Below are 5,366 nucleotides of genomic sequence, written 5' to 3' on the forward strand. Positions count from 1 at the left end.
GGCTCGCCCTTCGCAGTTCCTGAGCCCTCGATGCCCCGCGCCCCCTCCCCTGGTCGTGTGAGCCCCCTCCCCAGCTCCGCCCCTGCCACGCCATTGGCTACCCCTTGCCCAGCCCGCGGCTCTGATTGGAAGGTGGGCTTGTTACTCCCAAGGAGGAGGAGGGACTAAAGGAGAAGACTTGGAACTCCAGGGGGGTGGGGGAATCCTGTGTAACGCACACCCCCCAGCCACGCCCCTGCCTCAGACTTCCTTGCAGTCCGGAGCCCGCCGGGCGTGATTTCCCTCCAGTCTTTGAACTCCCCATCCGAGCGCTTCGGAACCATCCGATTCACTATTCTCTGCGTCCCAGCTTCCACCGGGGTCTCTCCCTCTATAACCGTCCACAGTCGGGCCTCTCCACTCCCACCCGTTCCAAACCGCACCCCCCCATCCTCTTTTCTCCCCTGTTCTTTTTTTCAAACCTACCAAACCTCCGCTTGTCCTCTCCACGCTTAACTCATCTCCATCCGTGATCCACAACCCCTTGCTTTGCCATAAACACTCCACTGTGTGGACCCCACTGTGCAGACTCCACTCTGGACCCGCCCCCCCTCCCCCCACTCCCCGTCCTTCCTTGTCCACCCCTTTCCACTCCGCCCTGACCCGGTGGCCTCTCTTAACTCCCTGTGCAGGTTCCCGCGGATGAATAATTAAGCTTCTGTCAAGTAAATATGCTTTAGCTCCATCACACCCACTTGTAGAGGGAACAGAGAAACGACGACGAGAGAGACGTGCGCAGTGACCACGGACAGGTGGGAGGCGGTACAGAGGGGTAAGGAAGGACGTTCCTGTGTAAGCTGGCGAGGGGGTGGGGCACTAACTAAGGACAAGGGTGCCGGTGCAGTGTTCCTTCCGCCTGCAGGCTCGGGCGCACTCCACACTGCCGCAGACTCGGCATTACTGTTTTTGTATCACCGGGCAAGCTCCGTCTCAGGACCTTTGAACATGCTGCACGCTCATGTTAGAGTGCTCTTCCTCCCAGTTAGAAGGTTGATTTAGTAGTTAAAAACACTTACTACCGATTCCCAGGACCCACATCTTGAAAGGAGAGAACCAACTACAGAAAGTTGTCCTTTGACTCACACACACACACACACACACACACACACACACACACACACACACTGTAATAAAATTGGCTTTCCTCTAGAAATCCTCATACATAGGGCCTCACTGGGGGATTCTAGGCAGGGGCTCTACCACTGAGCCACACCCCAGCCCCTCACTGGGGGATTGTAGGCAGGGGCTCTACCACTGAGCCACGCCCCCAGCCCCTCACTGGGGGATTCTAGGCAGGGGCTCCACCACTGAGCCACACCCCCAGCCCCTCACTGGGGGATTCTAGGCAGGGGCTCTACCACTGAGTCTGAACTCCATTGTTCTTTTTAGCAATCAGCCCCACAGAGCATCTACTCTATGTGTGTATTCTATTTCCCAATAATAAAAAGAAGTTAATAAGGCAATTATCATTGAGGAACTCTGGGTTGACTAGAGGTAAGAACTGAAAGTAGAGAGCAAGGATCATCAAAATAGAATTCGTTAGTATGTGTGTGTGGGCACTCTGAGGTGTCTCCAGGGTTTCTTTCTTTTTTAACCACTGACCTCCAAGGGCAAAGGGTAACACCAGTAAGATGCTGTTGCCTCCCTCTTCTCCCCAGTGTACATAGACAGTTTCTAACAGCCATGGGAAATGTGATGGTAGAATTGCCCTGATATTGAGGGGTTTGTTATCTTTTGTTACAGTAATTTACATTTTAAATTATTCCATACTTGTAGATGATGCATTGCAGTCAAATTCACTCCTTATTTATTTATTTATTTATTTATATTAGTTCAAGTTGGGAACAAGCTTGTTTCACATGTAAATCCCTTCTCCCTCTCCCTCCACCACCCCCATCCGTCCTCCCCCACCCCCGACCTACCCCCACCCCATCCACCCTCTACTCCCCAGGCAGGGTAGGGCTCTGCAAAGTCCACCAAATCTTCCTGGGCTGGGCCTGGGCCCTTCCCCATGTGTCCAGGGCCAGAGATTCGCTCCCTTTTTTAACTTTTCTTTTTCGAGACAAGATTTCTCTGTGTAGCAGCCCTAGCTGTCCTGGAACTAGCTCTGTAGACCAGGCTGGCCTCGAACTCACAGAGATCCGCCTGTCTCTGCCTCCCGAGTGCTGGGATTAAAGGCGTGTGCCACCACCGCTGGGCTTGACTACATATTTATCTAGGAAACCATCAGTAGTAGATTCCCGCTAGAGCCCAAGGACCCCCTGAGCTATAGATTTTTGGCCAGGTTTACAGTACCAGGTGTGACATCCGTTGTGTGGATCGGGCTTCAGATCCAACCAGAAAGCATTTGGTTACACCAGGAACATTTGTGGCACCACTACACCAGTGAGCACGCCTTGCCTTACAGACTGGTATTGTAGCATGCCGGGCCCACGGCTGGATGAGCTCATCGACGACTTTTCCCCTCAGCAGCCTCTACAGCTCCTTCCAGAACTATGAACCCTAGGCAACAGAAAGGAGACTTCCAGATCACTTTTTAGCGTGATTCCTCTGTGTCTTCTCTCTTCTCAGGGTCTTACTGTCTCTTTCTCATGGGCGGCCAAGAGCAATGACAATTCCCTATCATTTTGGGAGCTTTTAGAGACTCCAAGACCTCCAGGATACCTAGGGAGGTATCCTGTACTTGGCATTGGGATTTTCATTAAAAACCACCACCTTCAACTCCTGATCCTCCTACCTTTGACCCTGAAGGGCTGGGAGTGGGCCACCACGCCCAACTTTTCCATTTCATATGGCTCACTTTAGGAGTCCCCAATATTTTAAAAGGAGGTCAAGGAGTTTGCTGGAGCCAAAAATCACAAGCAATGGAGCCCTAACTAAACCTGGTGTGCCCTCTGGTGGTAGGAGTTGGGATGACTGCCGATGCCTGTGTCCGGTTCTATTTGGTTGTGAAGAAATATTTAGTACATACTCCACATATTTTTAGTGGATTGATTTTACATTTTAAGTGTGTGTGTGTGTGTGTGTGTGTGTGTGTGTGTGGCCTCTGAGCCATCTCTCCAGCCCCTGAATATTTTCTTTTGGGACAGTCTCATTGTGGAGCTCAGGTTGGCTTGGAATTCACAGAGATCCTCCTGCCCCGGCCTCCTGAGTGCTGAGATTAAAGGCAGGTATGATCATGCCTGGCTAAAAATTTTATATTGCATTGTATGTATTTATTAATTTCCTTTACACACAGATGTGCATGCATGTACACACTCAGTGTGAGTGCACACACACACACACACACACACACACACACACACACACACACACACGCATACACGTCACATCCACACATAGAGGTCAAAGGACAACTTTCAGCAGTTGGTTCTCTCCCTCCACCATGTGGGTCCCAGGGATCCAACTCACCCCTTCAGGCTTGGCATCAGGCACCTTCACTGGTTAAAACACGCCACCAGTCCCCGAATACTATCATGTGCAAGTCTTAGGAAGAAGGACACTCTCCTAGGGTAGCCAGAAACCAACCATTCACATCACTGCCATCCAATTGCTGGGTGCCCTTAAATTGGTTTTGTGAGCCTCCCTTCCCAATGAACACTTGTCCTAGTTAGAGTTACTATTGCCGTGATTAAACACCGTGACCAAGATCTCGATGAGTTCGAGGCCAGCCTGCTCTACAAAGTGAGTTCTAGGACAGCCAGGACTGTTACACAGACAAACCCTATCTCGAAAAACCAAAAAACAGGCAAGCAAGAAAGCAAACCCAAAACACAATGACCAAAGCAAGTTGGGTGAAACTGTTTATTTGGCTTACACTTCTCTCTCTCTTTTTAAAAAACTTTTATTTTATTTATTTATTTATTTATTTATTTTAATAGTTCAAATTAGGAACAAGCTTGCTTCAGATGTCAATCCCTTATCCCTCTCCCTCCCCTCCCCCCAACATCCCACCTGCCCCTAGCCATCCCCCCTCCACTCCCCAGGCCCTCAAAAGGGGCTCCCCAAAGTCTACCACATCATCCTGGGCCAGGCCTAGGCCCTTCCCCATGTGTCCAGGTCAAGAGAGCATCCCTTCATATGGGATGGGCTCTCAAAATCCCTTCTTTCTTTTTTCTTTAAGACCTTACATATTTAATACAGTGCATTACCCCTGTACAAATGGAAAAAAATTAAGTTCAATGTTTCTAGAACAATATGGCTGTTAATTTTTGTACAATGCTAAAGGAACATGGTAAACTGGGATACTTTTTTTCCAAAGTTGACAGCACAGCTAAAGTTTCCAAAAATTCAAATTATATATGTATATATATTTTTATATTTATATAAAAAGACCAATAATGGCAGTATGTTATGCATCAATAGCAGCAACAGCTTTTCTAGGTTCTGCAGTCATTTAAACAAAATTGTAGAGACATCCAGCACTCTCCATTAAAAAAAAAAAAAGTAAAAAACAAAATCCCAGAAAAACAGCACAGCTCTGTTACCCTTGTGGTACCTGGCACCATTTTTTTTTTTAAATTAGCTTCTCAGTCATCATCTGGAAGGAAACCATTCTGAGCAACATCATTAAAAACAGCTCTGATAAAGCACGGTCACTACTATGTATCATAAAGCAGGTCCACATATGAGTGAGTACATACCATGTTTGTCTTTTTGTGATTGGGTTACCTGGCTCAGAATGGTTTCTTTGAGTTCTTTTCTTTTTATTTTAAAACAACCTTTTCTCATTTTATATACCAATCCCAGTTCCCACTCCCCCACCTTCCGTCACCCCCACCTTCCGTCACCCCCCCTCCACGCCTCAGAGAGGGTAAGGCCAGATCAAGTTCCCCACTATATCTAGGCTGAGCAAGGTATCTCTCCAAAGAGAATGGGATCCAAAAAAGCCAGTTCAAGCACTAGGGATAAATACTGGTCCCACTGCCGATGGCCGGACAGACTGCTCAAGCCACACAGCAGTTGCCCACATCAGAGGGGCTAGTTTATTCCTCTGCAGGCTCCCCCACTGTCAGTCCGGGGTCCGTGAGCTCCCACTAGCTCAGCTCAGCTGTTTCTGTGGGTTTCCCCAAAATGGTCTTGACCCCCTTTTGGCTTACACTTCTAGATAACAGTCCATCACCGAGGGAAATCAGAACAGGAACTCAAGCAGGGCAGGATCCTGGAGGCAGGAGCCGAAGCAGAGACCGTGGAGGGGTGCTGCTTACTGGCTTGCTCCCCACGGCTTGCTCAGTCTGCTTTCTTTCCTTTGTTTTCATTTTTTTTTTTCCCGAGACAGGATTTCTCTGTGCAGCTTTGGAGCCTATCCTGGCACTCGCTCTGGAGAC

This window comes from Cricetulus griseus, chromosome 9 (assembly GCF_003668045.3).
Source record: "Cricetulus griseus strain 17A/GY chromosome 9, alternate assembly CriGri-PICRH-1.0, whole genome shotgun sequence".
Taxonomy (NCBI): Eukaryota; Metazoa; Chordata; class Mammalia; order Rodentia; family Cricetidae; genus Cricetulus; species Cricetulus griseus.